Genomic DNA, 12,307 nt, shown 5'->3' with positions numbered 1-12,307 from the left:
GCATCTCCCTAGCTCGTTGATTAGCCGCGTCAATGTGAGACTTTCTCCTTTTTTGTCTTCTCCACATAACCCCCATCATCAAATTCTATTCCACCCATAGTGCTATATCCATGGCTCACGCTCATATATTGCGTGAAAATTGAAAAAAGTTTGAGATTACTAAAGTATGAAACAATTGCTTGGCTTATCATCGGGGTTGTGCATGATGAGAGCATTCTTGTGTCACAAAAATGGAGCATGCCCAAACTATATGATTTTGTAGGGATGAACTTTCTTTGGCCATGTTATTTTGAGAAGACATAATTGCTTAGTTAGTATGCTTGAAGTATTATTACTTTTATGTCAATATTAAACTTTTATCTTGAATCTTTCGGATCTGAATATTCATGCCACAAATAAGAGAATTACATTGAAAATTATGCCAAGTAGCATTCCACATCAAAATATCTGTTTTTATCATTTACCTACTCGAGGACGAGCAGGAATTAAGCTTGGGGATGCTTGATACGTCTCCAACGTATCTATAATTTTTGATTGTTCCATGCTATTATATATTCTGTTTTGGATGTTTAATGGGATTTATTATACACTTTTATATTATTTTTGGGACTAACCTAGTAACCGGAGGCCCAGCCCGAATTGCTGTTTTTTTGCCTATTTCAGTGTTTCGAAGGAAAAGGATATCAAACGGAGTCCGAATGGAATGAAACCTTCAGGAACGTGATTTTCGGAACAAACGTGATCCAGAGGACTTGGAGTGGACGTCAAGCAATCAACAAGGAGGCCACGAGGCAGGGGGCGCGCCTACCCCCCCGGGCGCGCCCTCCACCCTCATGGGCCCCTCGTAGCTCTCCTGACCGACCTCTTTCGCCTATATATACTCATATACCCTGGAAACATCATATACGGAGCCAAAACCCTATTTCCACCTCCGCAACCTTCTGTACCCGTGAGATCCCATCTTGGGGCCTTTTCCGACGCTCCGCCGGAGGGGGCATTGATCACGGAGGGCTTCTACATCAACACCATAGCCTCTCTAATGATGTGTGAGTAGTTTACCTCAGACCTTCGGGTCCATAGTTATTAGCTAGATGGCTTCTTCTCTCTCTTTGGATCTCAATACAAAGTTCTCCTCGATTCTCTTGGAGATCTATTTGATGTAACTCTTCTTTTGCAGTGTGTTTGTCGAGATCCGATGAATTGTGGGTTTATGATCAAGATTATCTGTGAACAATATTTGAATCTCCTATGAATTCTTTTATGTATGATTGGTTATCTTTGCAAGTCTCTTCGAATTATCAGTTTAGTTTGGTGTGTCGTTTCCCCTACTGTCACTGGGATCGAGCACCGCAAGATTGAACCCAAAGCTAAGCACTTCTCCCATTGCAAGAAAGATCAATCTTGTAGGCCAAACCAAACTGATAATTCGAAGAGACGTGCAAATATAACCAATCATACATAAAAGAATCCAGAGGAGATTCAAATATTGTTCATAGATAATCTTGATCATAAACCCACAATTCATCGGATCTCGAGAAACACACCGCAAAAAGAAGAGTTACATCAAATAGATCTCCAAGAGAATCGAGGAGAACTTTGTATTGAGATCCAAAGAGAGAGAAGAAGCCATCTAGCTAATAACTATGGACCCGAAGGTCTGAGGTAAACTACTCACACATCATCGGAGAGGCTATGGTGTTGATGTAGAAGCCCTCCGTGATCAATGCCCCTCCGGCGGAGTGCCGGAAAAGGCCCCAAGATGGGATCTCACGGGTACAGAAGGTTGCGGCGGTGGAAATAGGGTTTTGGCTCCGTGCTGATGGTTTGGGGGTACGTAGGTATATATAGGAGGAAGAAGTAGGTCGGTGGAGCTACGAGGGTGGAGGGCGCGCCCAGGGGGGTAGGCGCGCCCCCTGCCTCGTGGCCTCCTCATTGATTGCTTGACGTCCACTCCAAGTCCTCTGGATCACGTTTGTTCCAAAAATCACGTTCCCAAAAGTTTCATTCCGTTTGGACTCCGTTTGATATTCTTTTTCTTCGAAACACTGAAATAGGCAAAAAACAGCAATTTGGGCTGGGCCTCCGGTTAATAGGTTAGTCCCGAAAATAATATAAAAGTGTATAATAAAGCCCATTAATCATCCAAAACAGAATATAATATAGCATGGAACAATCAAAAATTATAGATACGTTGGAGACGTATCAAGCATCCCCAAGCTTAATTCCTGCTCGTCCTCGAGTAGGTAAATGATAAAAACAGAATTTTTGATGTGGAATGCTACTTGGCATAATTTTTAATGTAATTCTATTATTTGTGGTATGAATATTTAGATCCGAAAGATTCAAGATAAAAGTTTAATATGGACATAAAAGTAATAATACTTCAAGCATACTAACTAAGCAATTATGTCTTCTCAAAATAACATGGCCAAAGAAAGTTCATCCCTACAAAATCATATAGTTTGGGCATGCTCCATTTTTGTGACACAAGAATGCTCTCATCATGCACAACCCCGATGATAAGCCAAGCAATTGTTTCATACTTTAGTAATCTCAAACTTTTTTCAACCTTTACGCAATATATGAGCGTGTGCCATGGATATAGCACTATGGGTGGAATAGAATATGATGATGGGGGTTATGTGGAGAAGACAAAAAAGGAGAAAGTCTCACATTGACGCGGCTAATCAACGAGCTAGGGAGATGCCCATCGATTGATGTCAATGCAAGGAGTAGGGATTGCCATGCAACGGATGCACTAGAGCTATGAATGTATGAAAGCTCAACAAAAGAAACTAAGTGGGTGTGCATCCAACTTGCTTGCTCACGAAGACCTAGGGCATTTGAGGAAGCCCATTGTTGGAATATACAAGCCAAGTTCTATAATGAAAAATTCCCACTAGTATATGAAAGTGACAAAACAAGATACTCTCTATCATAAAAATCATGGTGCTACTTTGAAGCACAAGTGTGGAAAAGAGACTGAAGGAAATATGCCCTAGAGGCAATAATAAAATGGTTATTATTGTATTTCCTTGTTCATGATAATTGTCTATTGTTCATGCTATAATTGTATTAACTGGAAACCGTAATACATGTGTGAATACATAGACCACAACATGTCCCTAGTAAGCCTCTAGTTGACTAGCTCGTTGATCAATAGATGGTTATGGTTTCCTGACCATGGACATTGGATGCCATTGATAACGGGATCACATCATTAGGAGAATGATGTGATGGACAAGACCCAATCCTAAGCATAGCACAAGATCGTGTAGTTCATTTGCTAAGAGCTTTTCTAATGTCAAGTATCGTTTACTTAGACCATGAGATTGTGCAACTCCCGGATACCGTAGGAATGCTTTGGGTGTACCAAACTTCACAACGTAACTGGGTGGCTATAAAGGTGCACTGCAGGTATCTCCGAAAGTGTCTGTTGGGTTGGCACGAATCGAGACTGGGATTTGTCACTCCGTATGACGGAGAGGTATCTCTGGGCCCACTCGGTAATGCATCATCATAATGAGCTCAATGTGACTAATGAGTTAGCCACGGGATCATGCGTTATGGAACGAGTAAAGAGACTTGCCGGTAACGAGATTGAACAAGGTATAGGGATACCGACGATCAAATCTCGGGCAAGTAACATACCGATAGACAAAGGGAATTGTATACGGGATTGATTGAATCCCCGACATCGTGGTTCATCCGATGAGATCATCGTGGAACATGTGGGAGCCAACATGGGTATCCAGATCCCGCTGTTGGTTATTGGCCGGAGAACGTCTCGGTCATGTCTGCATGGTTCCCGAACCGGTAGGGTCTACACACTTAAGGTTCGGTGACGCTAGAGTTGTTATGGGAAATAGTATGTGGTTACCGAAGGTTGTTCGGAGTTCCGTATGAGATCCCGGACATGACGAGGAGCTCCGGAATGGTCCGGAGGTGAAGATTTATATATGGGAAGTCATCATACGGTCACCGGAAATATTCGGGGGTATACCGGTATTGTACCGGGACCACCGGAGGGGTTCCGGGGGTCCACCGGGAGGGTCCACCTGCCCCGGAGGGCCTTATGGGCTGTAGGTGGAAGGGAACCAGCCCCTAAGTGGGCTGGGCGCCATCCCCCGTAGGGCCCATGCGCCTAGGGTTGGGGGGAACCCTAAAGGGGGGGCGCCCCCCTTCCTTGGGGGGCAAGCCCCCTCCCCCTTTGGCCGCCGCCCCCTCTAGATCTCATCTAGAGGGGCCGGCCCCTTCCCCCTTCTCCCTATAAATAGAGGGGTGGAGGGAGGGCTGCAGGACCACATCCCTGGCGCAGCCCTCTCCTCCTCCAACTCCTCCTCCTCCTCCGTAGTGCTTAGCGAAGCTCTGCCGGAGAACCACGAGCTCCATCGCCACCATGTCGTCGTGCTGCTGGAGTTCTCCCTCAACTTCTCCTCTCCCCTTGCTGGATCAAGAAGGAGGAGACGTCCCCGGGCTGTACGTGTGTTGAACACGGAGGCGCCATCCGTTCGGCGCTAGATCGGATCTTCCGCGATTTGAATCGCCGCGAGTACGACTCCATCAACCGCGTTCTTGTAACGCTTCCGCTTAGCATCTTCAAGGGTATGAAGATGCACCCCCTCTCTATCGTTGCTAGCATCTCCTAGATTGATCTTGGTGACACGTAGGAAAATTTTGAATTATCGCTACGTTCCCCAACAGTGGCATCATGAGCTAGGTCTATGCGTAGATTCTATGCACGAGTAGAACACAAAGTAGTTGTGGGCGATGATTTGTTCAATTTTCTTACCGTTACTAGTCTTATCTTGATTCGGCGGCATTGTGGGATGAAGCGGCCCGGACCGACCTTACACGTACTCTTACGTGAGACAGGTTCCACCGACTGACATGCACTTGATGCATAAGGTGGTTAGCGGGTGTCTGTCTCTCCCACTTTAGTGGGATCGGATTCAATGAATAGGGTCCTTATGAAGGGTAAATAGCAATTGGCATATCACCGTTGTGGCTTTTGCGTAGGTAAGAAACGTTCTTGCTAGAAACCCATAGCAGCCACGTAAAACATGCAACAACAATTAGAGGACGTCTAACTTGTTTTTGCAGGGTATGCTATGTGATGTGATATGGCCAAAAGGATGTGATGAATTATATATATGTGATGTATGAGATTGATCGTGTTCTTGTAATAGGAATCACGACTTGCATGTCGATGAGTATGACAGCCGGCAGGAGCCATAGGAGTTGTCTTAATTTATTGTATGACCTGCGTGTCATTGAAAAACGCCATTTAATTACTTTACATTATTGCTAACCATTGGCCATAGTAGTAGAAGTAATAGTTGGCGAGACAACTTCATGAAGACACGATGATGGAGATCATGGTGTCATGCCGGTGACAAAGGTGATCATGCCGCGCCAGGCGCAAGATGATATTGGCCATATCATGTCACTTTATGATTTGCATGTGATGTTTGTCATGTTTACATCTTATTTGCTTAGAACGACGGTAGCATAAATAAGATGATCCCTCACTAAAATTTCAAGAGATGTGTTCCCCCTAACTGTGCACCGTTGCGAAGGTTCGTTGTTTCGAAGCACCACGTGATGATCGGGTGTGATAGATTCTAACGTTCACATACAACGGGTGTAAGCCAGATTTACACATGTGAAACACTTAGGTTGACTTGACGAGCCTAGCATGTACAGACATGGCCTCGGAACACAAGAGACCGAAAGGTCGAACATGAGTCGTATAGTAGATATGATCAACATGAAGATGTTCAACGATGATAACTAGTCCGTCTCACGTGATGATCGGACACGGCCTAGTTGACTCGGATCATGTATCACTTAGATGACTAGAGGGATGTCTATCTAAGTGGGAGTTCATTAAATAATCAGATGAACTTAATTGTCATGAACATAGTCAAAAGGTCTTTGCAAATTATGTCATAGCTTACGCTTTAGTTCTACTGTTTAAGATATGTTCCTAGAGAAAATTTAGTTGAAAGTTGACAGTAGCAATTTGTTGGGGAACGTAGTAATTTCAAAAAAATTCTACGCACACGCAAGATCATGGTGATGCATAGCAACGAGAGGGGAGAGTGTTGTCCACGTACCCTCGTAGACCGAAAGCGGAAGCGTTAACACAACGCGGTTGATGTAGTCGTACGTCTTCACGATCCGACCGATCAAGGACCGAACGCACGGCACCTCCGAGTTCAGCACACGTTCAGCTCGATGACGTCCCTCGAACTCCAATCCAGCCGAGTGTTGAGGGAGAGTTTCGTCAGCACGACGGCGTGGTGACGATGATGATGTTCTACCGACGCAGGGCTTCGCTTAAGCTCCGCAACGATATTATCGAGGTGTAATATGGTGGAGGGGGGCACCGCACACGGCTAAAAGATCGTTGATCAATTGTGTGTCTAGAGGTGCCCCCTTGCCCCCGTATATAAAGGTGCAAGGGGGAGGCCACCGGCCTAGGAGGTGTGGCGCGTCAGGAGGAGTCCTACTCCTATCGGGAGTAGGACTCCCCCCTTTCCATGTTGGACTAGGAGAGGAAGGGGGGAAGAGGTGGAGGGGAGGAAGGAAGGGGGGGGCGCCGCCCCCCTCTCCTTGTCCTATTCGGACTGGGGGGGAAGGGGGGCGCGGCCCTGCCCTAGCCTACTCTCCTCTCTTCCACCTAGGCCCAATAAGGCCCATTAAGTTACCGGGGGGTTCCGGTAACCTCCCGGTACTCCGGAAAAATCCCGATTTCACCCGGAACACTTCCGATGTCCAAACATAGACTTCCAATATATCAATCTTTATGTCTCGACCATTTCGAGACTCCTCGTCATGTCCGTGATCACATCCGGGACTCCGAACAACCTTCGGTACATCAAAACATATAAACTCATAATATAACTGTCATCGTAACGTTAAGCGTGCGGACCCTACGGGTTCGAGAACTATGTAGACATGACCGAGACACCTCTCCGGTCAATAACCAATAGCGGAACCTGGATGCTCATATTGGTTCCCACATATTCTACGAAGATCTTTATCGGTCAGACCGCATAACAACATACGTTGTTCCCTTTGTCATCGGTATGTTACTTGCCCGAGATTCGATCGTCGGTATCTCGATACCTAGTTCAATCTCGTTACCGGCAAGTCTCTTTACTCGTTCCGTAATACATCATCCCGCAACTAACTCATTAGTTACAATGCTTGCAAGGCTTATAGTGATGTGCATTACCGAGTGGGCCCAGAGATACCTCTCCGACAATCGGAGTGACAAATCCTAATCTCGAAATACGCCAACCCAACAAGTACCTTTGGAGACACCTGTAGAGCACCTTTATAATCACCCAATTACGTTGTGACGTTTGGTAGCACACAAAGTGTTCCTCCGGTAAAAGGGAGTTGCATAATCTCATAGTCATAGGAACATGTATAAGTCATGAAGAAAGCAATAGCAACATACTGAACGATCGAGTGCTAAGCTAACGGAATGGGTCAAGTCAATCACGTCATTCTCCTAATGAGGTGATCCCGTTAATCAAATGACAACTCGTGTCTATGGCTAGGAAACATAACCATCTTTGATTAACGAGCTAGTCAATTAGAGGCATACTAGTGACACTCTGTTTGTCTATGTATTCACACATGTATTATGTTTCCGGTTAATACAATTCTAGCATGAATAATAAACATTTATCATGATATAAGGAAATAAATAATACTTTATTATTGCCTCTAGGGCATATTTCCTTCAGTCTCCCACTTGCACTAGAGTCAATAATCTAGATTACACAGTAATGATTCTTACACCCATGGAGTCTTGGTGCTGATCATGTTTTGCTCGTGGAAGAGGCTTAGTCAACGGGTCTGCAACATTCAGATCCCTATGTATCTTGCAAATTTCTATGTCTCCCACCTGGACTAAATCCTGGATGGAATTGAAGTGTCTTTTGATGTGCTTGGTTCTCTTGTGAAATCTGGATTCCTTTGCTAAGGCAATTGCACCAGTATTGTCACAAAAGATTTGCACTGGTCCCGATGCACTAGGTATGACACCTAGATCGGATATGAACTCCTTCATCCAGACTCCTTCATTTGCTGCTTCCGAAGCAGCTATGTACTCCGCTTCACACGTAGATCCCGCCACGACACTTTGCTTAGAACTGCACCAACTGACAGCTCCACCGTTCAATGTAAATACGTATCCGGTTTGCGATTTAGAATCGTCCGGATCAGTGTCAAAACTTGCATCAACGTAACCATTTACGATGAGCTCTTTGTCACCTCCATAAACGAGAAACATATCCTTAGTCCTTTTCAGGTATTTCAGGATGTTCTTGACCGCTGTCCAGTGATCCACTCCTGGATTACTTTGGTACCTCCCTACTAAACTTATAGCAAGGCACACATCAGGTCTGGTACACAGCATTGCATACATGATAGAGCCTATGGCTGAAGCATAGGGAACATCTTTCATCTTCTCTCTATCTTCTGCAGTGGTCGGGCATTGAGTCTTACTCAATCTCACACCTTGTAGTACAGGCAAGAACCCTTTCTTTGCTTGATCCATTTTGAACTTCTTCAAAACTTTGTCAAGGTATGTGCTTTGTGAAAGTCCAATTAAGCATCTTGATCTATCTCTATAGATCTAAATGCCTAATATATATGCAGCTTCACCGAGGTCTTTCATTGAAAAACTCTTATTCAAGTATCCCTTTATGCTATCCAGAAATTCTATATCATTTCCAATCAGCAATATGTCATCCACATATAATATCAGAAATGCTACTGAGCTCCCACTCACTTTCTTGTAAATGCAGGCTTCTCCAAAAGTCTATATAAAACCAAATGCTTTGATCATACTATCAAAGCATTTATTCCAACTCCGAGAGGCTTGCACCAGTCCATAAATGGATCGCTGGAGCTTGCACACTTTGTTAGCTCCCTTTGGATCGACAAAACCTTTCGGTTGCATCATATACAACTCTTCTTCCAGAAATCCATTCAGGAATGCAGTTTTGACATCCATTTGCCAAATTTCATAATCATAAAATGCGGCAATTGCTAACATGATTCGGACAGACTTAAGCATCGCTACGGGTGAGAGGGTCTCATCGTAGTCAATCCCTTGAACTTGTCGAAAACCTTTCGCAACAAGTCGAGCTTTATAGACAGTAACATTACCGTCAGCGTCGGTCTTCTTCTTGAACATCCATTTATTTTCAATGGCTTGCCGATCATCGGGCAAGTCAACCAAAGTCCATACTTTGTTCTCATACATGGATCCCATCTCGGATTTCATGGCCTCAAGCCATTTTGCGGAATCTGGGCTCACCATCGCTTCTTCATAGTTCGTAGGTTCGTCATGGTCTAGCAACATAACCTCCAGAATAGGATTACCGTACCACTCTGGTGCGGATCTTAATCTGGTTGACCTACGAGGTTCAGTAATAACTTGATCTGAAGTTTCATGATCATTATCATTAACTTCCCCACTAATTGGCGTAGGTGTCGCAGAAACTGGTTTCTGTGATGATCTACTTTCCAATAAGGGAGCAGGTATAGTTACCTCATCAAGTTCTACTTTCCTCCCACTCACTTCTTTCGAGAGAAACTCCTTCTCTAGAAAGGATCCATTCTTAGCAACGAATGTCTTGCCTTCGGATCTATGATAGAAGGTGTACCCAACAGTCTCCTTTGGGTATCCTATGAAGACACATTTCTCCGATTTAGGTTCGAGCTTATCAGATTGAAGTTTCTTCACATAAGCATCGCAACCCCAAACTTTAAGATACGACAACTTTGGTTTCTTGCCAAACCATAGTTCATAAGGTGTCGTTTCAACAGACTTTGATGGTGCCCTATTTAGAGTGAATGCAGCCGTCTCTAAAGCATAACCCCAAAACGATAGCGGTAAATCAGTAAGAGACATCATAGATCGCACCATATCTAGTAAAGTACGATTACGACGTTCGGACACACCATTACGCTGTGGTATTCCGGGTGGCGTGAGTTGCGAAACTATTCCGCATTGTTTCAAATGTAGGCCAAACTCGTAACTCAAATATTCTCCTCCACGATCAGATCGTAGAAATTTTATTTTCTTGTTACGATGATTTTCAACTTCATTCTGAAATTCTTTGAACTTTTCAAATGTTTCAGACTTATGTTTCATTAAGTAGATATACCCATATCTGCTCAAATCATCTGTGAAGGTGAGAAAATAACGATATCCGCCACGAGCCTCTATATTCATCGGACCACATACATCTGTATGTATGATTTCCAATAAATCTGTTGCTCTCTCCATAGTTCCGGAGAACGGTGTTTTAGTCATCTTGCCCATGAGGCACGGTTCGCAAGTACCAAGTGATTCATAATCAAGTGATTCCAAAAGTCCATCAGTATGGAGTTTCTTCATGCGCTTTACACCGATATGACCCAAACGGCAGTGCCACAAATAAGTTGCACTGTCATTATCAACTCTGCATCTTTTGGCTTCGACATTATGAATATGTGTGTCACTACTATCGAGATTCATTAAAAATAGACCACTCTTCAAGGGTGCATGACCATAAAAGATATTACTCATATAAATAGAACAACCATTATTCTCTGATTTAAATGAATAACCGTCTCGCATCAAACAAGATCCAGATATAATGTTCATGCTCAACGCTGGCACCAAATAACAATTATTTAGGTCTAAAACTAATCCCGAAGGTAGATGTAGAGGTAGCGTGCCGACCGCGATCACATCGACTTTGGAACCATTTCCCACGCGCATCGTCACCTCGTCCTTAGCCAATCTTCGCTTAATCCGTAGCCCCTGTTTCGAGTTGCAAATATTAGCAACAGAACCAGTATCAAATACCCAGGTGCTACTGCGAGCATTAGTAAGGTACACATCAATAACATGTATATCACATATACCTTTGTTAACCTTGTCATCCTTCTTATCCGCCAAATACTTGGGGCAGTTCCGCTTCCAGTGACCAGTCTGCTTGCAGTAGAAGCACTCAGTTTCAGGCTTAGGTCCAGACTTGGGTTTCTTCTCCTGAACAGCAACTTGCTTGCTGTTCTTTTTGAAGTTCCCCTTCTTCCCTTTGCCCTTGTTCTTGAAACTAGTGGTCTTACTGACCATCAACACTTGATGCTCCTTTTTGATTTCTACCTCCGCTGCCTTTAGCATTGCGAAGAGCTCGGGAATTGTCTTATTCATCCCTTGCATGTTATAGTTCATCACGAAGCTCTTGTAGCTTGGTGGCAGTGATTGAAGAATTCTGTCAATGGCGCTATCATCCGGAAGATTAACTCCCAGTTGAATCAAGTGATTATTATACCCAGACATTTTGAGTATATGCTCACTGACAGAACTATTCTCTTCCATCTTGCAGCTGTAGAACTTATTGGAGACTTCATATCTCTCAATCTGGGCATTTGCTTGAAATATTAACTTCAACTCCTGGAACATCTCAAATGCTCCATGACGTTCAAATCGTCGTTGAAGACCCGGTTCTAAGCCGTAAAGCATGGCACACTGAACTATCGAGTAATCATCAGCTTTGCTCTGCCAGACGTTCATAACTTCTGGTGTTGCACTTGCAGGAGGCCTGGCACCTAGCGGTGCTTCCAGGACGTAATTCTTCTGTGCAGCAATGAGGATAATCCTCAAGTTACCGACCCAGTCCGTGTAATTGCTTGCTTTCTCAAGGAACGCATTAAAATTCAACGGAACAACAGCACGGGCCATTTATCTACAATTAACATAGACAAGCAAGATACTATCAGGTACTAAGTTCATGATAAATTCAAGTTCAATTAATCATATTACTTAAGAACTCCCACTTAGATAGACATCCCTCTAATCATCAAAGTGATTACGTGATCCAAATCAACTAAACCATGTCCGATCATCACGTGAGATGGAGTAGTTTCAATGGTGAACATCACTATGTTGATCATATCTACTATATGATTCACGCTCGACCTTTCGGTCTCCGTGTTCCGAGGCCATATCTGCATATGCTAGGTGTTGGGGAACGTAGTAATTTCAAAAAAATTCCTACGCACACGCAAGATCATGGTGATGCATAGCAACAAGAGGGGAGAGTGTTGTCGACGTACCCTCGTAGACCGACAGCGGAAGCGTTATCACAACGCGGTTGATGTAGTCGTACGTCTTCACGATCCGACCGATCAAGTACCGAACGTACGGCACCTCCGAGTTCTACACACGTTCAGCTCGATGACGTCCCTCGAACTCCGATCCAGCCGAGTGTTGAGGGAGAGTTTCGTC

The sequence above is a fragment of the Aegilops tauschii genome, chromosome 2 (genome assembly GCF_002575655.3).
Source record: "Aegilops tauschii subsp. strangulata cultivar AL8/78 chromosome 2, Aet v6.0, whole genome shotgun sequence".
NCBI lineage: Eukaryota > Viridiplantae > Streptophyta > Magnoliopsida > Poales > Poaceae > Aegilops > Aegilops tauschii.
The sequence above is the reverse complement of the archived record's forward strand: the minus strand, read 5'-3'. Positions refer to the sequence as shown.